Raw genomic sequence first — 26406 nt, 5'->3', positions numbered from 1 at the left:
GTAATATTACAATTAGCAGGTCTTTCACTTAGCTTCAGTATGTAGTCTTAAACATTACAGGGGTCAGGAGTGCTACTTTTGTTAATAACTACAGGTGCAATTGTTGTGTTATTTCAAACGCTTTTCATTTAGTGACCGAAGTGTTGTCATCCCTGGGGAATTATTACAAATAGAAAAGCCACATGTGCTGCTTAGTCAAATCTATTCTAATTGAGAAATTAGATGTGCGTGAACCCCAGGAAGCTGCTTGGGATGCACTTCTTTGAAAGAGAAAGATTATTTTTTCTCTCTTTTTTAAAAATACACCATTTTCAATAGGAAATGGATACATAAATATGTGACATATGATACATAAAATCACAGATATAAAAGCATTTATTTCACTGTACATATGCCATTAATCAACAGTTTCAACATATTTGTATTCAACGTAAATGCATGTTAAATAGCATTTTGAGTTTTATTTCTTTTTTTTTAAGAGATATAGCAGAGTAACAAGCCCACCCTGTCCAATTACACCCATGTCACCAATTAATTTACTAACATGTACGTCTTTGGAATACGGGAGGAAACCCATGCAGTTACAGGGAGAATGTACAAACGTTTCACGGACAGCAATGGTGATTGAATCCAGGTCACTGATGCTGTGAACAACTACACTCCCATGTCGCTATGGCAAGTTGTTACCAGGCATTTAATACTTGTCAGCATTAAAGTGACAGTGAAATTAGGGGCCTATGATAATAAACAATGGAGTGGAGTTTGCTGGAAATACCAGCAATACAGAATTAATTTGCTGGCAACCCTCACTATAGGTGTCAACAAGTATGGACTCCCCCATGAATGCTCAAATCCTGAACTTGCTGGCAAGGATCGCTTGGCAGTTCCCTGGCTGTATTCAGACTTTGGATCACAATATGGAGTACGCTTGTGGAGGATGAACTTGTGGATATGTGGTGAAACTCACAGCTGAACCTGCGCAAGTTTAGATCATGTTCCAGACAGCAAGCTATCCAACTTGAGAGGTGCAGCTGCAAGAAAGAAGGTTAGGCATAAGGTAGTTTACATATTTGAATTAATTATGTTTGCTCTAATATTTCCAACCATTTAGCAGTAATCTAAAGGGACTCAATGTTTATCATTTTTAATTCTAGAAATTATTGTTAATTGAGTTTTAATAGATCATGAATGTTTCCAAATGGAATACATGATTAGATAGTTGACAGCACTTTCAGTCATTTTAAGACCAGAGATTGTCCTGGCTTATCCATGTGATAGTGTTATGATACAAAAGGCCCTGTCACTACCTAGGGCTTTGTCAGCTACAGTTAGGGATGCAGCTATGCCTGCCTTTTTGTTGGCTTTGTAGGGTAGTCCATGCTCTAAGTCTTCTCTGGTTATGCTCCTTAACTCTTCCTGTGCAACATTGACAGCTGTATTGGTGCTGCTTCATGCACCCATACTGAGCTCATCAGTTTCATCAACTTTGCCTCCAACGTCCATGCTGCCCTTAAATTCACGTGGTACATCTCTCTTCCCTTTCTTGATCTCTCCATCTCCATCTCTGGAGACAAACTGCCTACTGACATCTTTGATAAACCTACCAATTCCCATGGTTATCTTGACTATACCTCTTCTCACCCTGTTTCCTATAATAATGCTATTTCCTTTTCTCAGTTCCTTCATCTCCACTGTATTTATTCCCATGATGAGGCTGTCCTTTCCAGAGCATCAGAAATGACCTCCTTCTTCCCTTCCTTCACCATTGATGCTGCCCTCACCCATATCTCCTCCATTTTCCAGACATCTGCACTCACCCCATCTTCATGCCTCTGCATCCAACATGTCATTCTCTGCAACTTTCACCATCTTCAATGGGATCCCACCACCAAACACATCTTTACCTCCCCTCACTCTCCACTTTCCACCGGGATCGCTCCCTCTGTGATGAATGTATCTATTCTTTCCTCCCCACGAATCTGTCTCCTGGCACCTATCACTGCAGGCGACAGAAATGCTACACTTGCCCATTCACCTCCATTTTGGGCCCCAAACCATCCTTCCAGGTGCTGCAGTACTTTGCCTGTGAACCCTTTAGGAATGTCTTTTGTATTCAGTGTTCCCAATGTGCCCTTCTCTACATTGGTGAGACCCGATGTAAATGGGGAGACCACTTTGTTGTGCAGCTGCACTCCATATTCTCCAGAAGAAGATTCCTTCTTTGCCAGCCCTTTACCTTTCCCAACCATCTGGCTTACCTATCACCTTCTAGCTAGTTCAATTTCAAGTTTATTGTCATTTAACTGTACACATGTATACCATCAAACGAGACAACATTCCTCTGAACCAAGGTGCGGAACACAGTACATATAACTCACACTCATAACACATAAAGTAATATTACCACTAGTAAATTAACAAATAATAAGGCACATTTGCAAAACAGATTAAAAAGTGAACAGTATACTGTTACTGGTGTTTCATGCATGAAGAGATTTGGGTGTTAGCAGGGAGTTCAGTAGTCTTACGGCCTGGGGGGAAGAAGCTGTTTGCCATCCTAACAGTTAGAAACATAGAAACACAGTTCTCGTTCTGATGCTACAGTACCTCCTGTCTGATGGTAGAGGGTCGAGGAGATTGTTGGATGGATGTCAGGGATCATTGAAAATGCTAAGGGTCCTGTGTATGAAGCGCTCCTCCTGATAAATATCTCTGGTGGATGGAATCCTCTTGGCAATCCTTTGCAGGGACTTCCAGCCGAATGCCTTGCAATTCCTATACCAGACAGTGATGCAGACGGTCAGGACACCTGAAGATGCTCCAATAAAAATTGATTAGAATGGGAGGGAGGCAGGCTCCTTGGGAAGTGGAGATAGTGCTGTGCCAAGTGTAACCCATGTGTCTCAGGCTGACAAGCCCCCCATTGATAGCACTCATCCTAACTCCACTGTTGATATTTAAATTTATACTCAGTGACTTGTGGATTTTTTTGGTGATTGAACGAGAATAGAATTGGTCCTAAAGAAGTTATTAAATGAAAAATTGAAACGTCAATGGTGTCTATAATGGAACTATAGAAATCTTTTTGTTTGTGACGTGAGTGCTTTGATGCCGACTGGTCTCAATATACCAGTGCAGTCTACATACTCTCCACCCTCTAAGCTCTATCGACTCATGTCCATTGACCATCAAGTGAGAATCTTATCATCTATAGCATATAGAATGCCGGGATCCGAGCTGGTGGCTTTTTGAGGCATAGTGTTGTTTGGGCTGATACAGTGGAGCAGCAATTAGAGCTCCTGCTTCACAGCTCTAGCTGCCTAGGCTTGGTGCTGACCACTGTGTGGAGATTACGTACACTCTCAGTGTCTTCACGGCTTTCCCTGGGAATTCTGGTTTCCTCCCTCATAAATAAAGTTTAATTGGCAGCTGGAAGATATCCTTGGTGAAGGTGGGTGTTAAGGACAATTGGTGTGAGTTAATGGACATTTTAGAAGGAATAGTTACAAAGAAGTAAATGGAGATTGATGGGATGGGTTTGAGGTGAATTGGACCCAATGGGTTGATTGTCTTTTTATGCCATCAGGGAAATATAGAATTTCAGACTGTGTAGGGTGTCTTTTCCTTTGATCTCTTGGTGTTCAGTAGTTGGAATGTGGATGCTCCAGATGATCAGAAAGCTGAAAAGCAAAGTGGTTGAATAATGTTGAGACAAAGACAAAAAGGATACTCTGCATACTTTTAATGTCTGGTAAATTAGAAGAGATTGTGAGGTAAGGGGAAGAGGAAAAGCTGAGAAGGTGAATGAGATATGAGTATATCATTATCTTCAATGATCTCTAGGCTTGCATTCTGCAACAAGCACTTTGGTAATGGCCTGCATTCTTTCCTCTTGTGGCTAGGCCAATGGGCATGGACTTTCTCCCAGCCAATCATGGTGCTCATGGTGGTGATTACATACCACGTTGTGCTGTCAGAGGTAGGAAAGTGAGTGAAGGCAGTGTCCTGCACATTTGCCTGGGGTACACATTTAAATCACTGAGAGTAAGTGCAAACTGTGAGATAGGTGTGATGGAACATAGAAGTGGTTGCTGATAGTTGGAAGATATTCAAGCATGCCTTCACTGATCTTAGCTGTGCTTTAAAAACATTAAAGTATTTGTAAAACCATGTCAATGTCCTGGGTATTTTCATGTGATCTCTGTTTCAGTTTAGGTTGGGCTGCCTTCCTGGCACCTGCATGTGGACAACCTCTCACCGCTTGGCCACCTTAGCCACAAGGCACCTTGGACTGCCTCTGATAATTAGAGTGCTTTCTCTCTGCGCTGAACCACGACGGCTTGAGCAAACTTTCCAGTTCATTGAAATGCCCCTGCCTGTGCTGGATGCTGTAAACTAATAACAAGGTGGGAACATGAATCTCATATACAACATGCACCTAACTACATAGGCTCTGGTTAATTGTGCATCACAAAGTCAATGCACATGCTAACTAATCTCTCTCTAGGACATTTAAATGAAGAGCTGAAAGCAATGTGTCACTGGAATATGAAGTAGCTCTATGAAAATTTTCACGTTGGTACTCAAACTGTTGATTTTCTGCATCTACTGTTTTCTCATTTGCATTTAACTTAGGAAGAGTAGTTACAAGTCTTACTCTCACACCTCCACATTCAGGGCTGAGATTCTAGGGGAATAATGTGTATATTGAACTGCACACTAGACCAAAATGTTCTGTATGATAGAATGGATTGTAAATGAAAAACACATATAAAATCCTTGAGGTCCCATCATTAAGTAGAGTGGATATCACAGAGGAAATGTTCTGGATATTGGACTGGAGTGGGATGGAGGGAGATTATCTGGGGACAGTTTGAGAACAGGATTGTTGAGAGTTAGGAAAATCTGGAGTAGAAGTAGTAAATCAAGGCAGGAGATTGAAGCTGTGAAGGAAAATGGATCAGCCATGATGAAATGGCAGAGCAGACTCGATGGGCCAAATGGCCTAATTCTGCTCCTATATCTTCTGGTCTTATTATTGGATCATTACTTCATTGCATTTTGTAATACTGTACCTCATGACCAGCAAAATTTGCTTGTTTTCCATGTTAGTGATCAAGAAAAATGTTCCGAAAATCATAAAATTCATTAACTACTGCAGCTATCAGGATTTTTATAGACAGAACAGTGAGCTGCCTTTCACTGTAGCTTGTCACACATACAAAAATGGGGTAATACAGACTAAGAAAAATCACTGAACTACCAACCAGCTGACTAACATTTCAGCAATGCATAATAAAACTATTTTAAGGGGATGCTAAAATAAATGCCATAAATGATAAGATCAAAGTTCCACATTATTTTAAATAGTAATACTATATATCTTTTGTCTTCTTACCCTAGGCTTTTGTTTTGGACCTGGAAGAGTAATTATCTTTTACCTAATCCTTTCAGACACTACTATGATTACAAAGTTCTCAACTAACAAAGAAACAGGGAAATTCCATTGCTGAACAAAGGTAAATCCCATGGGATATAGTTTTCATTCTTTGCTTAGACCTTAAGAAACTTTAGCTGTGTACTTTACAAATGCCTTCATCACATTTCTTCCTCCTATTTACTATACAAAAGTTGGCCAGTGGCCTCTGAAAGACACTATGATGTCCATCTGTTTTAACAAGGATTGCAATTCCTCATTGAAACAGATAGGTTCAGCAGAGTAATAGGCACTGGATTGTCAACTCATAGTTTAGCGCTATCAGATATCTATTTCTTGCATCTGCTTGTCATAATTGGGTGATAGTTACAATATTTCCAATTAGGAAAGGCAACCTATACAATTTGCTTTACTGAACATGCATGAATGTTTGGCTTAAATAATGTTACCACTAACATTTGAATTTCTCTATTAGTGTGGATGGGAGAACGTGATTAATTTTTCTATAGTGCATCTCTACATGATACAGAGTTGCTTTCCTTGCTCAATTTCTAACATTTATCAAGGGAGCAATTAGATATTTGTAAATTCAGCAAATAGAACAGAGTGAGCCTTTCTTGAGCAACTTGGACAGATTTGCATTATTTCTATTTTAACCAGCTTCTCATTTCCAATTTGCTTTATCAGCATCTTATTAAAGCTTCTAGCAATGTTTACAGGTTTTCCTTTGGGTATGTACAAATCTGCTGCAGTCTTGTTCATTTATGATACACCTGTCTATTTATTATCATTTTATTTACATGACATTAAATTTAAGTTGAACCTTTGCAATGGCCAACATTAATAATTTTGATTTTCTGAAGATTTAAAGAAATGTCAAAGTCAAAAAGTCAAAGTGTGTATTTTTCAAAATTCTTCTAAATGACTTTTCTTTACCTGCAGGCATTTACAGGAAAATTAACAATAACAATAGAATTTATGAAAAACTATACATAAACAAAGACTGACAAAAAAACAATGTGCAATAGAAGACAATGATGCAAATAAAAAGTCCTGAGAACATGATTTGTAGAGTCCCTGAAAGTGAGTCAGTTCAGAGTTGAGGTGAGTGATGTTATCTACATTGGTTCAGAAGCTTGATGGTTGCAGGTTAATAACTGTTTCTGAACCTGGTGGTGTGAAACCCTAACCTCCTGTAGCGAGAAGAGAGCATGGCCTGGATAGTGGGAGTCTTTGATGATGGATGCTGTATTCTTGTTGTAGCACTCCTTGTCAACATGCTCAATGGTGGCGAGAGCTTTGCCTGTAACGGACTGAGCCATGTCTATCAGTTGCTGTAGACTTCAGAAAGTGAATAAGATTACTTCAGAATTAATTAAAAAGCAGAATCCTCATATAGTGTTTAGGTTTTAAGAATTTCTTTTGATGCATTGAAAGAGTACAGAAACATAGAAACATACAGTACAGAAATGGATCCTTTCTGCCCATCTCATCCACACTGATTATGATGCTAATCTGTGCTAATCCCATTTGCCTCCATTGGTCTCAAATTCCTCTATTCCTTTCCCAGCTAATGTCTTTTAAATTTTGTAATTGTATCTGCTCGTGGGTTATTTTTTGATTCCATGAATTAGGCATGGCAGATATTACCAAAGTTCAGCTGGAATTTCATTGCAGTGATTTTCAGGTGAATCACAAAGGGTCACTCATACATCCCAATGTATATACTTCTAGATCTAGTGGTTTGACATTGTTATAAGAAAGGACCGGCTTTCAAGTGATTTTCATTGAAGCATTGACACTTACTAATCCAAAGCTCTGGTTAGGCTGTATCTGGAGAATTGCATTCAGTTCTGGCTGCCTCCTTGCAGGAGGGAAGAGGAAGCTTTGGAAAGTGTGCAAGACCTGATTATCCTAGGAGTGTCTAATGATGGTCACTACCAGGTCAACTCACATTAAACTCTCTTCAGTGCTTTATATTGCCTGGTGAATGACATGTGTGCTGCAACACACAGCTCGAACCATATCATCAAGTTCGCCGATGACACGACCGAGGTGTCTCTCATCAGCAAGAACGATAAGTCAGCTTACAGAGAGGAGCTGCAGCGGCTAGCAACTGGTGCAGAGCCAACAATCTGTCTCTTAATGTGAACAAAACAAAAGAGATGGTTGTTGACTTCAGGACGGCACGGAGCAACCACTCTCTGCTGAACATCGACGGCTCCTCGGTAGAGGTTGTAAACAGCACTAAATTTCTTGGTGTTCACCTGACAGAGAATCTCACCTGGTCCCTCAACACCAGCTCCATAGCAAAGAAAGCCCAGCAGCGTCTCTACTTTTTGCAAAGGCTGAGGAAAGTCCATCTCCCACCCCCCATCCTCATCACATTCTACAGGGGTTGTATTGAGAGCATCCTGAGCAGCTGCATCACTGCCTGGTTCGGAAATTGCACCATCTCAGATCACAAGACCCTGCAGCGGATAGTGAGGTCAGCTGAGAAGAAAATTGGGGTCTCTCTTCCTGCCATCATGGACATTTACACTACACGCTGCATCCACAAAGGAAACAGCATCATGAAGGACCCCATGCACCCCTCATACAATCTCTTCTCCCTCCTGCCGTCTGGGAAAAGGCTCGGAAGCATTTGGGCTCTCACGGCCAGACTATGTAACAGTTTCTTCCCCCAAGCTATCAGACTCCTCAATACCCGAAGCCTGGACTGACACCTTGCCCTACTGTCCTGTTTTATTATTTATTGTAATACCTGCACTGTTTTTGTGCACTTTATGCAGTTCAGTTTAGATCTGTAGTCTAGTGTAGCTTTCTCTGTGTTTTTTTTAATTACATAGTTCAGTCTAGTTTTTTTGTACTGTGTCATGTAACACCATGGTCCTGAAAAACGTTGTCTCATTTTTAATATGCCCTGTACCAGCAGTTATGGTCGAAATGACAATAAAAGTTGACTTGACTTGAAAAGAAGTTTACAGGATACTACCTGGATTAGAAGGCATGAACTGGAAGGAGAGGTTGGGCAAACTTGGGTTGTTTTCTCTGAAGTTGTGAAGGCTGAGGGGAGACTGATAGAAGTTTTTGTAAGATTATGAGAGGTGTGGGTAGAGTAGGCAGCCATATCCTTTCACCAGTGGTGAACTGTCTTGTGCTAGAGGGCATTTAAGATGAGAAGGGCTAATTCAAAGAGATTTGCTGGTGAGTGGCTGGAATTCACTGCCTATGATGACACTGAAGGCAATTATGACAGAGGCATTTAAGAGGCTCCTAAATAATCACTCTTCTAAGTGCATCCAAGCTTAGCTGTTGGCACTAATAATAGTCCTGCCCCATTCTCCCTCCCCCTGCATGCCATTACAACTGACTAGGCATTGTAGGCACAAGATGATTGTGGAGTGGTGGGGGGGGGGGGGTAGTGGATGACTACGGTCTGTGCTGTGGCTGTTGTGTGTGAGTTGCTGAAGAATGACTAGAACTGTGCTGTGGTTGGAAAAGTTGCTATTTTGAGCCTGTGGATTGGGGAAGGGTACTGAGGATTGGAACAAATGATGCGGGGCAATTAAGGCATCTAGAGGATCCGTGGGATTGGGCATTCAGAATAACTGGTAAAACCTCATGGTGGAGGACTGGAGAAGTTGGGGATTTGTGCCTTGTTCGCAGGAGATTGCAGGGGGCTTCGTGCAGTTGTGCAGGGTGAGAGAGAGCAAGGAGGATGAAAGGTAGTTTAGCTAACAGAATTCTCAATCTTGCATAGTATTGGGAAGACCTGATTATCCTAGGAGTGCCTAATGATGGTCACTACCAGGTCGACTCACTTTAAACTCTCTTCAGTGCTTTATATTGCCTGGTGAATGACGTGGAGATACCGATTGAGAGTAAACGTTATTATTGCCTACAAGAGCCCTATCAAATTTCCAGAATGTAAAATCAATAAAGAAGAGTTCAATTCTTCTGATTTTCTACAGGGTACCAGCAAAAAAAAAATCAGTACCATATATTCTTATTTTGCGTGGGATCTGGGATCAGCCATGATGGAATAGCGGAGCAGACTCGATGGGCTGATACCTAGTTCTGCTCCTTGGTCTTATGGAGAATAATTTTCTATTAATCAGCCCACTGCCAGTTCAATATCTTTGTAGGCCACTTGGCCTATTGAACCTTTTCTGCCAATTCTTCATGGCTGATCCATTTTCCTCTCAGTCCCAACCTCCTGTCTTTTCCCCGTATCTCTTCATGCCCTGACCAATCTAGTCTATCAACCGCTGGCTAACAGGTTGGGACTGAGAGGAAAATGGATCAGCCATGAAGAAATGGCAGAAAAGACTCAATAGGCCAAGTGGCCTAATTCTACTCCTATGTCTTATGTCTAAATGTAGTCATATAATTGGTAGTATAATTTAGAAATTAATGTACCACTCTTCTGCAATCCATTGACTCACAGGAACTTCTCTACTATTTCTGATTTACACTTCAATGTTGCAGTCCAAAAGGATTACAACATTTATCCAGGTAACAGTGTGGTATGGCAAACTATTTGTTTAGGGGACTGAAACAATAATACAAGACATGAAGTAATTCTAATAATATTTTTCTTGTCAATCTTGCTTGTTAATGTTAAGACTGGTTACCAGCTGGTCTTATTTGCAGCAGTGAGCCAGGGAAAATTAGTTTGGAAAGTTGGAAGTGAGCCTTGCATTACTTTGTAGCTATTGATGTGCATCGATGGGGAGTGGTAATGATTGTTGTTTTATTCAAGATGGGATTTAAAAAATAGTGGTAAAATAACAAAAACCCTAAAGCTCAAAAATGTTGTCAGAAACATGTACTGAAGAGATTCCATAGCTTTATGGTTTTACTGACAGATTTCTATGTGCAAATCTCATACAAAAACTTGCACATTTAGTGGTCAGCATCTGCAATGTTTTAATTGTTGTTACATTCATTAAAACAATTTGTATGTCTTAATCAATAATGACTTGTGTTATATATGCAACAGGGGTCAGTGTTGGGCCTCAACAGTTTAGAATCTATAGCGATGACATGATGAAGAGACCCAGTGTATTGTTTTCATATTTGAAGATGATAAAAAGATAGGTGGATAACATGACACGAGGAGACACAAGGCACCTGCTAAGAGATATGATTGGGTTAACTGAATGGACTTAATGTTGGTGGTCAGAAAATAATGAGGAAAATTATGAAATTATTTACTTTGGAAGGAGAATGAAAAAGTAAATCATCATTTAAATTGAATGAGACTACATAATATTTCAGTAGAAAGGAATTTGAGAGGATGTGAAATGAAAAAGTTAATATGCAATTACAGCAACTCATTAGATTAGAAAGCTAATGAAATATCAGCCTTTAATGCAAGGGATTATGAAAGTGGAGACATTTTCTTGCAGTTTTCCAACAGAATGATGAAATGGCCCTGGAATATTGTCTATGGTTTTGGTCTCCATGTACAGATGTACAGTGGAAGCAGCACAGATAACATTCACTAGGTTGATTACTGGGATGATGGGGTTGATGTATGAAGAAATATTGGGCAATGTGGGTCTAACTATTTGGAAGGTGGAAGAATATGAGGTGACTTTTGTCGAAAAGCTTTCCCTGGTAACAATGGGACAGCCAGTCCATCTTGCTTGTTAATATTAAGACGGTTTCCAGCTGATCCTATTTGCATTTATGGGCCATGGAAAATTAGTTTAGAAATTTGGAAAGTTGAACAAACATACAGCCCAACCCTGGTAACAAACGGGTTCTATTTTTATAGAGATCCATAAATCCACTTGATCCTTAAGTCAGAAAATACACTCAACATGGTAATCCACACCTTCACAATATTGTAATTAATGGCACTTAAGACTGGTAAGAATAAACAATTGTTGAAAGTGAAGAGAGAGAACAAAGTGGTTCTGCATTTCATTGGAACAAACATAAGTATGCATGTTAGACTTTTAAGTTTAATAACATTAAGGGAGCTTACTCATATACAGAGGTGTCCATAAGTGAGGTGCTCTCAACCCGGGGATGGTCTGCACATGATTTAGATTAGAGTTGAAAGGACTGATACTGAGAGGAGGATTCTCCTACTGACAGTATCTGGAACTAAGATCATAATATAAGAAAAAAAGAATTTGTCTTTTTCAGATGCAGATAAGGAGGAATTTCTTCTCTCCAAATACTATGAATCTTAAGAATTCTCTATCCTCGAGAGCTGCGGAGAAAAGATCATTAAATGTAACTCTTCAACCTTATCCACTTCAATAATGTGACCACGGAAGAGGATGAGTCAAGGGTGCACAGGAGACATTTAGGTAATGTATAAAGACAATTGACCATGGAGTGTCAATTCTTGCTGAATGAGGTAGAACATTCTTTATTGTCATTGCAACTGCACTCACTGAGAGATGGAAAGAGAAGTGTGTAAAAAATCTTGCTTTTCTTTTAAGCAATTCCTCTTTCACCTTAACCCGTGCCCTCTAGTGTCCACCCTTAGAAAAAGACTCTGATTATCTATCCTATCTATGTATCTCATAATTTCATATACTTCTATCAGTCTCTGACATTTGGAGAAAACAACCCAAGTTCATCCAACCTCTCCTTATTGCTAATACTCTCCAATCCAGGCAACATCCTGTTGAACCTCCTTTGCTCCCTCTCCAACATCTCCACATGCTTCTTCCAGTGTGGTGATCAGACCACACATAGTACTTCAAGTGTGATCTAACTAAAGTTTAATGCAGCTACTAACACAGTTAAGCATACCATATACCTTTTTCACCCTATCTTCTTCTTACCACTTTCAGGGAGCTATGGACTTGTTTCCAAGATTGCCTGTCATTCCACTAAACTTCAAGGAGTAAACACCCAGTCATTTTTATCTTGCCCTATAGATTAAACCCACATGCTAGAAATCAACCTGATTAATCTATATATTATTCTCTCTCTTTGGAACTATAAAGAAATTCTTCCATGACTCTGACATTTCCCTCACATACTTTAGAATGATTTTGCAAACTATGAAACCATCAGTGCAACTGTGGCAAGTTCTGGATGGCTCTTGAGGCCATAGTAATTAAATGCCAAGCCTGTGATACCCAGGTTGCTGCTGACGGCGAATTGGGCATTGGTAATAATGTTGAGTGCCAAGTTAAAATAATCAGACATTCATGTAATGCTGATCTTCATTGCCAGGCAATGGTGTGAACTGATGCCATCATGCCACTTATGCTATATGACCTTGTTGCATTCAGACATTGCCTTTCTGAGATATGCTGAACCAATGGAGTGTGGCTTTCATGTAAAACACAGGGCTATGCCATATGTGACTACACCTCTCAGAGCCTATATTTTTCACCTTCTTGCTGAGTTAAGGAAACAGATCTATGATAGAGAGTTTGTGACAAAGATGCACCCAGATTGATTCCTGGCAAAGGAGTTTGAACTAAGAGGTACATAAAACAGACTGAGTCTGTAATTCTTTAAAATTTAGAAGAATGAGAAGTAATCTCTTTATCACATTCAAAGCTCTTATGGGGCTTCAGAGTGTGGTTGCAGGGATGTTGCTTCTTCTGTTATAGGGCTCACGTTTTCAAAATAAGAGGTCACCCATTCAGCACCGAGATGAACAGAAATTACGTCAACCAGTGAATAGTGAATCCTTGGAATGCTCTCTTCAAGTAGTCAGTGGTGGCTCAGTCACTGAGAGCACAGATCAACAGAAGTTTGGATATTAAAGGAATGCAGAGATATGGGATTAGTTCAAGAAAGTAGCACTAAGGTAAAGATCAGCCTCGAACTTACTAAATGACTAAGCGGGTGTGAAGAATGTGCCTCTGTATCTTATGTTCTTTTCAGAATCAGAATCAGGTTTATTATCACCGGCATGTGTTATGAAATTTGTTAACTTAGCAGCAGCAGTTCAATGCAATACATAATCTAGAATAAGGAAAATATCAATGACAGACAATTACAAAAATAATCAATTACAGACTATGTTTAGATCAAAAATTGTGCAAAAAACAGAAATAATATATATTAAAAAAGTGAGGCAGTGTACATGGGTTCAATGTCCATTTAGGAATCGGTTGGCAGAGGGGAAGAAGCTGTTTCTGACCATTGCTGCTGCCTAGAATGATCTGGGAGCCAGGAGCCCTACAACGATAGTGATAATTTCCTCTCCCGTTATGAGAAGGAATTCTGTCTGCCGAGGATGACACACCTCTGCCATCATGAATATCATGAACAAAGCAGCTGAGCTTAGAGCGTGGATCAGTACTTGGAGCTATGATGTTGTGGCCATTACAGAGACTTGGATGGCTCAGGGGCAGGAATGGTTACTTAGAGTGCCAGGATTCAAATGTTTCAGAAAGGACAGGGAGGGAGGCAAAAGAGGTGGGGGCATGATGCTGCTGATCAGAGATAGTGTCACAGTTGCAGAAAAGGAGGAAGTCATGGAGGGATTGTTTATGGAGTCTCTGTGGGTGAAAGTTTGGAACAGGAAGGGGTCAATAACTCTACTGTGTGTTTTTTATAGACCACCCAACAGTAACAGGGATATCGAGGAGCAGATAGAGAGACAGATTCTTGAAAGGTGTAATAATGACACCTTTGTTGTGGTGGGAGATTTTAAATTCCCAAATATTGACAGGCATCTCCCTAGAGTGAGCAGTTTAGATGGGGTGGAGTTTGTTAGTGTGTTCAAGAAGGTTTCTTGACACAATATGTAGATAAGCCTACAAGAGGGGAGGTTGTACTTGATCTGGTATTGGGAAATGAACCTGGTTATGTGGTGGTTCAGTCCGAAGTCCGTGGTCCGGTCCACGGACTCCGGGTTTTCTGGCAGTCCCTTGCTGCGGTTGGACTTAACTAGAAACACCTGAGGCTCATATTGGAACTGGGAATCTCTCCCTCTCCCTCTCCCTCTCCCTCTCCCTCTCCCTCTCCCTCTCCCTCTCCCTCTCCCTCTCCCTCTCCCTCTCCCTCTCCCTCTCCCTCTCCCTCTCCCTCTCCCTCCTCCTCCTCCCTCCATCCTTGGGGCTGCGTTGGAGAACCATGGCTTCTGGGAGCTTTGCTGGTAGTAGTTGGAGTGGTCATTGTGGTATGGATTCAGCTGTTTCCTGGGCCAGCTGGGTGGCTGTCAGCCACTCTGAGCTAGGTAGGGATTAGGTTGCTTCTGTAGTCAGCCAAGGCTGCTGGCTGTAATGGCTACTCAAAGCTACCCTGATGCAGAGGTGGAACTGTCTGTCATTCCTTGGTGTTTGTCTCTTCCTGACCTTGCCCCTGTGGGGTAATTCAGGCTGTTCTGCTGTTGCCCTGTGGGGGGATCTGTCTTGCCTTGTCCCTGCCTCTGTGGGGTAATTCAGGCTGTTCTGCTGTTGCCCTGTGGGGGGAATCTGTCTTGTCTTTGCCTCTGTTGGGTAGGTCAGGCTGTTTTGCCATTATCTGACGGATGGGCCTGCCCCACCTTGGTGTGAAGTTATAGATGAGTCCTGGCTTATCGGTGGATAAGTCCCGGCTCTATGTCTGTGTACAGTCCCATCTCATATCAGTGCCTTGTTAAGGATGAGTCCTGGCTTATCGGTGGATAAGTCCCAGCTCCATGTTGATGTACAGTTCCTAGTCCGCCCCTAGCTCCAGCCTCCGAGTTCCCCAAGCTCCAAGCCTGCAGCCTCAAGCCCCGATCCAAGCCTGCAGACCCCAAGTTGCTAGCCAAGCCTCGTCATGTCCTCGCCTGTGTCTGGGGCTCCGGGCCCGAGGCAAGATCCAGGTCCAGTCTCGAGCTCGGACTTCACCGCAGGCTCCTTGTTTCCAGTCCCTCGTCCTGGTCCTGCTTCCCCTGCCTAGACTGCATCCCGTCCCACCCTTGGGTTCCGTCTCATCCTGTTTCTGGGACTTCAGTGTCTGTGTCCTGCAGTTGGGTCCTGATTCAACACCTGACTTATGACAGGTCAGGTGTCAGATCCCTCAGTGGGAGAGCATTTTGGAGATAGTGATCACAATTCTATCTCCTTTACCATACCATTGGAGAGGGATAGGAACAGACATGTTAGGAAAGTGTTTAATTGGAGTAAGGGGAAATATGAGGCTATCAGGCAGGAACTTGGAAGCATAAATTGGGAACAGATGTTCTCAGGGAAGTGTACGGTAGAAATGTGGCAAATGTTTAGGGGATATTTGCATGGTATTCTGCATAGGTACGTTCCAATGAGACAGGGAAAGGATGGTAGGGTACAGGAACTATGGTGTACAAAGGCTAGCAGGAAGGAGCTTAAGAATGAAATTAGGAGAGCCAGAAGGGACCATGAGAAGGCCTTGGCAAGCAGGATTAAGGAAAGCTCCAAGACATTGTACAAGTATGTGAAGAGCAAGAGGATAAGACATGAGAGAATAGGACCAATCAAGCATGACAGTGGAAAAGTGTGTATGGAACCAGAGCAGATAGCAGAGGTACTTAATGAATACTTTGCTTCAGTATTCACTACAAAAAAGGAATTTGGCAATTGTAAGGATGACTTGCAGTGGACCAAAAAGCTTGAACATATAGGCATTAAGAAAGAGGATGTGCTGGAGCTTTTGGAAAGCATCAAGTTGGATAAGACACTGGGAGCATTTGAGATGTACCCCAGGCTACTGTGGGAGGTGAGGGAGGAGATTGCTGAGTCTCTGGCAATGATCTTTGCATCATCAATGGGGATGGGAGAGGTTCTGGAGGATTGGAGGGTGTAGATATTGCCTGGATTGGGGAACAGGCCTTATGAGAATAGGTTGAGTGAACTTGACCTTTTCTCTATGGAGTGATGGAGGATGAGAGGTGACCTGATAGAGGTGTATTAGATGATGAGTGGAATTGATCGTGTGGATAGTCAGAGGCTTTTTCCCAGGGCTGAAATGGCTAACATGGGAGGGCACAGTTTTAATGTGCTTGAAAATAGGTACAGAGAAATGTCAAGTGTGTTTTTATACATAGAGTGTGGTGACTGCCAGCGACAGTGGTGGAGGTAGATGTGAGAGGGTCTTTTGAGAGACTCCTGGATAGGTACATGGAGCTTAGAAAAATAGAGGGCTATGGGTAAACCTAGGTAATTTCTTAAGTAAGGACATGTTTGGCACATCATGGAGGGCTGAAGGGCCTGTATTGTGCTGTAGGTTTTCTACACTTTTATGTTTGTGTTTTTATCATTGTCTGAGAAAATCTTAGTTATCACAATGACTGTAGCCAGTAGAATTGTGATTGTAGTTTATCAGTACCTTGTCATTCCTTACAGTATCAAGAGAGGGTCACCACTAGATTGCTTCATGCATATAAATTAATGTCATATCTTCTGACAGCTACTTTCAACACGTGTTAAACTCAAATACAAAACTATGCCTTGTCTATAAACATTATCTTTTCTAAGTTATCTCTTGATAAGGTGTGAGTAATTAAGTTCTCGGGTCTTTAATTTCCCCTTAGAACACAATCTTGAATGTGTTTGAAATTTCTTTGTCTGGCATTTGTTGGAAATCTTTAACAATTTTGAATGAATTATTGAAATAAATGGATTTTATATTACATCAAAAGTGACACACAGTAAAATGTTATGTAAACACATTAATCTAGTGGAAATTAGCACAAGATTCTTCCGAGGCATTAAGAAGTTATTGAAACATTTTTTCAATGTTATATAGTGTTTCATCAGCTAATCTTTTTCATTCCTTTGGCCTGAGTCTAGAGTTGAATTCTTCCTTGCAGCCCCTTCCCAATGGGAGAACCAGCAGCAGCTCCTCCATCAGCCACCAGAACACAACACCCTTTGGTGATCTTCTATCCAGTCACTTGCTGTTAAGATCTCAAAAGCAACAGCTTTGTTATACTTCATGATGCTTCTGTCTTTTTTAACTCTTGGGAAAGCTCTTCTGGTGTTAAAGCACCACTGGGATTTAGCAGCTGGGAAACAGTAGGTTTCCTCTTGGTGGCATGATTCAAGCAGTGCTTACCTCAGAGATCTGAGAAAAGCTGAGACATTTTTTTTCTATTCACACAGCTTTTGTGTGATGTATTATTTATGTTGTCTATTTTACTCTGTACATGCCAGAAATGTAGAGACTTTCAGATATTAACACAAGATAAATGATGAGAGGTTATTTCAAATATTCATGTTTCTTTAATTTTTCTGGTTATTGAAAAGCAATATTTCCCATTGACCACACAGTGGGTGTGTGGCAATCTTAAAAGACAAAAACATCTCAAATCATAGCATTTTTCCCCTGAAAGAATATTGTAACTTAAAACATTAGATTACTTCACTCCTGTGATCAGAAATCTGAAAACCACTAAATGAAGTAAAGGTATTGACTTAATGCTATCATCCCGATTGCTGCCGCCATTTCAATTTTATAAAGTCTTACACACCCAGATACAAAATCCCTGGTTCTGTCAACTAAACTAAATCCTTTTAACAAAACAGAATAGTAGGGGAGAGAGAAAGGATTATATTTCTTTATAGAGTCCACTTTTGGCAAACACCGCAGAGGTGACATCAAACACTTTCAACACTTCAACCGTCACCCACTGTTTTGCAGTTTGTGCCATATTTCTCTGAAACAATGAGAAACAATTAAACAGGCAGCTCAAAAACCGACTCTAGCAGGTTAAAACTGTCTGATCATCTTAAAGAATCTCACAGTAGTGATTTCCTCTGGTTGTACCCCAGGGAAGATACCAAGTGGAGATGAAATACTTTCCCTGGAGGAAAGGATAGGAAATCAGAGAGCTGTAACTGGAGCTAACCTTACACATCCCTGCTGACAAGCCAGAACTCAGCATGGATTTGATCAGTCAATAGAAGATTTGTGGAGAAGAAGCACCTAACCGGAGACAGAAAATAATTCATTGAAAGGCAGTGTTGGCATGGATACAGAATTGGCCAAGTGACAGAAAACAGTAGTAGTGATGAACAACTGCTTTTCAAAATGCATGCAACATATAGTAGTCTTTCAATGAGAGGTCATTGGCAGACTCAATGAGGCTACCAACAGGCATATGAAAGGGCAGACTTATCGGTAAAAAAAAATGCAATGCATTGCATATTAGAGTGAAAATAATGAAAGGCAATATCAATTAAATATTACAATTTTAGAGTGGGGCACAGAAGCAGGAAGCCATAAATCTTATGGCATTGTGCAATGAACCCACACACACTATCTCACCATATTTAATCTGTATCAACCCCTATATATTGTTGCCGAGGCTAATTGCTTACCTTTTTTTTGCTCTTTTTTGCATTACTTATTTAATTTAATTTTATGTATACACATAAAATTTGTTTCTTATTGTTTCTTATTTGTTTCTCATTGTAATTTATAGGTTTTAAAATTATATATTACAATGCAGTGCTGCCGCAAAACAACATATACCAGTGATATATGTTCATATATACACACATATTAATACATATATACATTAACATATATTCACAACATATACCAGTGATATTAAATCAGATTCTGATTCTGGTTGCTGAGCACAACTGACCTTTTGGAGGAATGTGATGTTGATTGAGCAAAACGATGCTGACTAGATGCAAGAGTCTCATCACAGATCAACCACAAAGTGATAACCAAATGACTGTATAAGTAAACTAGTAACAGGGTGAAGCAGATCACAAGTTTTTATACTTAGTGTATAATAACATTGGGCGAGTTGTGATTTTTAAACCACTTCTAAATTCTCTATCTGGATGGCCTACTTGCATACTTTTGTATTAACTGGTGGACAATGCATTTTGATTCTCAATTGACCTTTGCTGGTGTGGTAATTGATGTAGGTGTTGGCGCGTGGCCAAGTGGTAAAGGCGTTCGTCTAGTTATCTGAAGGTCACTAGTTCGAGCCTTGGCTGAGGCTGCGTGTGCGTCCTTGAGCAAGGCACTTAACCACACATTGCTCTGCGATGACACCGCTGCCAAGCTGTATGGGTCCTAATGCCTTTCCCTTGGACAGCCTTGGATAGACTTGCAGCTTGGGCAACTGCCGGACTTCCATAAAAAAAACCTGGCCCAGGCTTGCGCTCTGGAAACTTTCCAAGGTGCAAATCCATGGTCTATCGAGGCTAACAGAGACTAATAGAGGCCTACACAATTGATGTAGGCACAGAAGGTGACTGAGTTTCTTATTTCTTAAGTCCTTATATTAGGGATGATGGATTTCAGTCATATGGAGAAATATGAATAACTGAATAGAAAAAAATGAAAAAATTCTCCTTCAGCAGCAAAGATGAAAGACTTAAGCTCTGTTTGCAAAATGCTAAGGGGCTTTCATAGAGTAAATCAGAGAAGCTTTTTGATAGTTGGTTGGTCAATAAGAGTTAAAACAAATACATATCAAAATGCAGTACAGAAGTGAAATATTGTGCCATATTTTTAATGATCTGCATATTACTGTTCATAGAGGGTTATACAAGCAAAATAAATAATATATTTTGAAAAGAAACTTACATACTTTAACTCTAATAAATGTTAGGAAATATCTATTTTCAATCTTATTTATTGTGCATATGTTGTATTTGAATGAATTTATTGCATTGAGGATCTTTAATGTTGGTAATATTTCTATGATTTTTAATTAATAACCTCTAAGACCTTGGTGTCAATATCTTCTTCTGCAATTGGATCCTCAATTTCCTCATTTGCAGACCCCAGTCAGTTCAGATTGGCAGAAGCATCTCCTCCACGTTCTCCATCAGCACAGGTAGACTATGAGGCTGTGTGCTTATCCCTTGCTCTGTTGGTTTTACGCTTACGACCACCTTGCTAAGCACAGCTCCAATGCCATTTTCAAGTTTGATTATGTCACCATTGTTGTAGGCCTAATCAAAGGTGGTGATGAATCAGCATAAAAGAAGGAGATTGAAAATCTGGCCGAGTGATGCCATATCAACAACCTCTTACTCAATGTCAGCAAGACGAAGGAGCTGATTGACTTCAGGAGAAGGAAATCAAAGGTCCATGAGCCAGTTCTCATCAGAGGACCTTAGGTGGAGAGAGTCAGAAATTTTAAATTCCTCTGTGTTATTATTTCGCAGAACATATCCTGGGCCCAACATAAAAGTGCAATTACAAAAAAAGCAGGGTAGAGCCTCTACTTCCTTAGGAGTTTGCAGAGATTCAGCATGACATCTAAAAATTTTGTCAAACTTCTATAGATGTGTAGTGGAGCGTATATTGACTGGCTGCATCACAGTCTGGTATGAAAACACCAATGCCCTTGAACGGAAAATCCTACATAAGGTTGTGGGTACAGCCCAGTCAATCACTGGTCAAACCCTTCCCCCACATGAAACGCTGTCTGCAGGACAGTTCAGGAATAGTTACTACCCCTCAAACATCAGACTCTTGAACCAAAGGTGATAACTTGACTTGTCTCATTATTGAAATGTTCCCACAATCAATGGACTCACTTTTAAGGACACTTTATCTCATGTTCTCGCTAATTATTGCTTATTTATTTATTATCATTATTTCTTTCTTTTTTATTTGCACAGTTTGTTTTCTTCTGCACTCTGGTTGTACACCTAAGTTGGTGTCATTTTTCATTTGTTATGTTATGGTTATTATCCTATAGATTTATTGATTTACCCACAAGAAAATGAATGTCAGAATGTATATGGTGATATACATTTGCAGACCCCGGTCAGTTCAGATTGGCAGCAATATCTCCTCCACATTCTCCAAGATAAAAATTTACTTTGAATTTTGAACTTTATACTTTTATATTTTGAATTTTCATGTTAATTCTATCCTACAAAAATACTACTTGACAATTTTGTCATTGCTCTCCTGCAAGAACTGAATATTGCTACAATGCTGTTTACAGATTTGAACTGATAAGTTTTGTTAACCTTGAACCCTTGTATTTATCAGAGAATATTCTCAGAAAACTACCGGTACTGTAATGATTGATGCATGGAATGTCCATTTATCTTTGCAAATAGATAATTCTTCACCATTCTACAAAAACTTGTCGAAGTGAAATGGGAATTGCTTTTCAAGCTGCATTATGCTTTGTGTAAATTTACAGAGGTTCCTAAGGTTGCCATAGCCGGGGTGGTTATGAGGATAAGCTCCCCCTACCTATAAAGTGCTCCAAATGGTGTGTGTCTCTAACAGCCTCTGACAACCAAGTCCAACTCTTGGCCTTCACGAGTGGCTTTGCTACTAGGCCTTGTGGAACTGTTTTTGCTAACAAGAGAAGAGGCAAAGGCGGACCACTGACACCTCAAAACCAGTTGCCTCGGGCAGGTGGGGTTTATCAGCCTTGGACTGCAGCCACCTGTGAGAAGGAAAACTCTGATTTTAATCCTCTGCTACCTTACGGCCATACCCACCCATGAGTAAACCTCAAGGAAGAAATCCGGAGCCAGGGTCCCGAAGGCAGTATGATATTGTTTACAACTTCACTCTGGCAACCTCTGTGATGCCACTAGTGCCAAGCTGTATCGACACTTGCCCTTCCCTTGGATCAGTGGTCCTCAACCACTGGGCCGCAAAGCATGTGCTACCGGGCTGTGAGCAAACGATATGATTTGGCGATATGAAGTGATGTGAGTCAGCTGCACTTTTCCTCATTCCCTGTCATGCCCACTGTTGAACTTGAACGCATGCGAGATCATTACCCACGCAAGGTCATCAGTCGCCTAAACGCAGTGATACCCTAGCGCCAGGGATCTCTGGTTGGCATCAGGTAACTGGTCGCCTCACACAGCTGGCGAGAAGTACCATTTCTACTGGCCTGGAGTGCGGACAGATGGGCGTTGCCTCTAAACCTGTTTAGCACACTGAATGTTTGTGGGGAACCCAGTGCTAAAATATTCGCAGACGACCTGATTCGGGCTCAGGGTTTCGTAAGTAGCAGAGCAGCTACCTCACTGCGATCTATTGAAAGTCATCCCCTGAGGCAAACTTTTGTCGGCTGGTAGATCCTACCTACCTATGGGGGGGGCGGGGTGCAGGCGTGCACCCTGTTGCACTCCTCGCTCGGTTGGTCACTCTCTCTGGACTGCGACCACCGCGGCCCCGACACGGGGACCTCCGGCCCTTACCTTATCCTCTCACTGGTGTGTTGCAATTTTATATGTTCATGCGAGGAAAATATGCGCTGTGTGTTTAATATTAAATTCGTTAGATAAACCCTTTTAGAAATGAAATTGAGTGTATTAGCCAATTATAAGTGACTTATAACCTATATTCCAGTCTTGATTAACACACCCACCACCTCCCCCGGTCAGCCGGTCCGCAAGAATATTGTCAATATTAAACTGGTCCACGGTGCAAAAAATGTTGGTGACTCCTGCCTTGACTCCCACAGTAACATGGAGAGGGGGAACCCGCTGTGTGGGCAACAGCCAGTTCTTCAAATCTTCCCATCTAGGCTTGCGCCCTGGAGACGACACGGTCCACCAGAGGCGCAAACCCATGATTCCTTGGGATCGATGGCTGCCTAAAAAACAAAAAGTAGATAAGTTTTACTGTCCATTTTGAAACTTAAATCTAATAAATTGAGGTTGGCTAAAAGAAACAATAGATTCTGATGAAATACATTTTTACTGAATGGCTATGTATTTTGCAGAACAGATTGCCAACAAACATGCTATAGAATAAGAAACATTTAAAAGTTTCAAGGAGATTCCAAATGACTTTTAATTAATAAACAAGTTTCAGGAATGTTAGAAATAACCAGATGGAAAGAGCGCTTTCTCTTGACTGAGTTTTCATTGTTGCTACAGAGCTTTCTGTGCTTGCTTATAAGCAGTGAAGTTGGTTATTTTTAATAACATGGTTCAACAAAAATTTTCCAATTTCCTGCTCTTCAGAAATGTTCTTTCTCATTCCTAGAAAAAATCAGTCTCTCATTTCCTTAGCTTTCTAGTGATTATGGTATGCCATTAAAAATATATACCTATCTATCTTTTTCATTATTCAGCTTTTTCATTTCATTATTTTAATTCCTTTCTTCACTCTTTATTTTAACAGCACTTTCTTTGATTTCCCTAATGCTTCCTGTTCATTATCCTGCACATTTGTTGCTTGTTCTTACCCTCACTTTTATCTCTTTGCTGAGTCTAACACCTTGCCTGATTATCTATTCTGGAATTCATTTTCTCTTCAATTACTGGAAGCCTAGAGTGCTGTGGGGCTGATTCTCTTTGAGATAGAAATATGAGGGGATTAAAAAAAAATAACTTTGCTCTGAATTCTTCACCCTGGTTATTGAAATATTTCAGTTCACTGCTTCTATGGATAAAATAAACCAAGGACAACAGTTAAACAATGAGAATTACATATTAACCAGCAAAAATACCAGAATAAATTGTTTACTAGGATAGATCCTTGGTTTGATAAAAAGGAGTTAAAATAAACATTAATTACTAAAATATGCATGTTCAACTACCTTTGTTTTTACCTTTAATGTGTTGGTGCTTCTTACAGTTATAGGGCCAAAGGATCATTGAGTACTGCCAAAATCTCTTTAGCCTAGTTCATCCATGCCAACCAAGATGATGATTTCCCGAAAACAACCTCTTAATATAGTAAATTTCTCAACACATTCTTAGCTAATTTCAATTTACATTTTTCTTCAAAATCAGTGTCTCCATATCATGTCATAGATGTAGAGTTTAGAATGAAAACTTCAAACTAATTTGGCATTTGCACAATGTACCATTACACTGTAGCTTCTCATCTATGTAAGTACAAATGTTTATTCTGATATTGAAGGCTTTCTTGAGACAGTGTCTGTCACTACGGTTTGGATATGGCCCAGGTGCAGAGTGAGAGACACTGAAGCAGGTCGATAGTTCACAGACTTTAATACGAACAGTGTTAAAGGGAAAATAAAACAATAAACACTAGGCCAAACAGGGGCATTAACTAAAACTCTCAAAGGAAAACAAAGCCTACACTGCAGCTGAAAAGAACATCTAAACATTAAACGAATACCTCTAGTCTTCAGAGCCAGTTGATTTGGAAGTCCAATATCTCAGGGAAGGCCGAATACAAAACAGCAGTGAAGTGTTGTTGTGCTCTGTCCAGTCTTGACAAGCACTACGATGACAAGAATGTAGTTAAATACTATCATGATTAAATAATAGTTACCTGACACGTGCAAATTCACAAGCACAATTGCCCTATCTATTGCGCTGCCAAATCCGTGGTTGTGACAGGTCCCCCTCTCTAGGCACAGCCCCTGAGGTGCCACAGACCTGTGTCTGCTGGGATCAGCGACTTGTCCAAGATGTCCTTCGCTGGGATCCAAGAATGTTCTTCTAGACCATACCATAGAAACATGGAAAATAGGTGCAGGAGTAAGCCATTCGGCCCTTCGAGCCTGCGCTGCCATTAGGTATGATCATGGCTGATCATCCAACTCAGAATCCTGTGCCTGCTTTCTCTCCATACCCCCTGATCCCTTTAGCCACAAGGGCCATATCTAACTTACTCTTAAATATAGCCAATGAACCGGCCTCAATTGTTTACTGTGACAGAGAATTCCACAGATTCACCACTCTCTGTGTGAAGAAGTTTTTCCTCATCTCGGTCCTAAAAGGCTTCCCCTTTATCCTTAAACTGTGACCCCTCGTTCTGGACTTCCCCAACATCGGAAACAATCTTCCTGCATCTAGCCTGTCCAATCCCTTTAGAATTGTATACGTTTCAATAAGATCCCCCCTCAATCTTCTAAATTCTAGTGAGTAAAAGCCTAGTCGATCCAGTCTTTCTTCATATGAAAGTCCTGCCATCCCAGGAATCAATCTGGTGAACCTTCTCTGTACTCCCTCTATGGGAAGAATGTCTTTCCTCAGATTAGGGGACCAAAACTGCACACAATATTCTAGGTGTGGTCTCACCAAGGCCTTGTACAACTGCAGTAGAACCTCCCTGCTCTTGTACTCAAATCCTTTTGCTATGATTGCCAACATACCATTTGCCTTTTTCACCACCTGCTGTACCTGCATGCCCACCTTCAAGGACTGGTGTACAATGACACCCAGGTCTCATTGCATCTCCCCTTTTCCTAATCGGCCACCGTTCAGATAATAATCTGTTTTCCTGTTCTTGCAACCAAAGTGGATAACCTCACATTTATCCGCATTAATTTGCATCTGCCATGAATTTGCCCACTCACCTAACCTATCCAATTCACCCTGCATCCTCTTAGCATCCTCCTCACAGCTAACACCGCCGCCCAGCTTCGTGTCATCCGCAAACTTGGAGATGCTGCATTTAATTCCCTCATCTAAATCATTAATATATATTGTAAACAACTGGGGTCCCAGCACTGAGCCTTGTGGTACCCCACTAGTCACTGCCTGCCATTCTGAAAAGGTCCCGTTTACTCCCACTCTTTGCTTCCTGTCTGCCAACCAATTCTCTATCCACATCAATACTATGCCCCCAATACTGTGTGCTTTAAGTTTGCACACTAATCTCCTGTGTGGGACCTTGTCAAAAGCCTTTTGAAAATCTAAATATACCACATCAACTGGTTCTCCCCTATCCACTCTACTAGCTACATCCTCAAAACATTCTATAAGATTCGTCAGACATGATTTTCCTTTCACAAATCTGCTTTCACCATGCTGACTTTGCCCGATGATTTCACCTCTTTCCAAATGTGCTGTTATCACATCTTTGATAACCGACTCTAGCATTTTCCCCACCACCGATGTCAGACTAACCGGTCTATAATTCCCCGGTTTCTCTCTCCCTCCTTTTTTAAAAAGTGGGGTTACATTAGCCACCCTCCAATCCTCAGGAACTAATCCAGAATCTAAGGAGTTTTGAAAAATTATCACTAATGCATCCACTATTTCTTGGGCTACTTCCTTAAGCACTCTGGGATGCAGACCATCTGGCCCTGGGGATTTATCTGCCTTTAATCCTTTCAATTTACCTAACACCACTTCCCTACTAACATG

This window comes from Hemitrygon akajei, chromosome 4 (genome assembly GCF_048418815.1).
Source record: "Hemitrygon akajei chromosome 4, sHemAka1.3, whole genome shotgun sequence".
Taxonomy (NCBI): Eukaryota; Metazoa; Chordata; class Chondrichthyes; order Myliobatiformes; family Dasyatidae; genus Hemitrygon; species Hemitrygon akajei.
The sequence above is the reverse complement of the archived record's forward strand: the minus strand, read 5'-3'. Positions refer to the sequence as shown.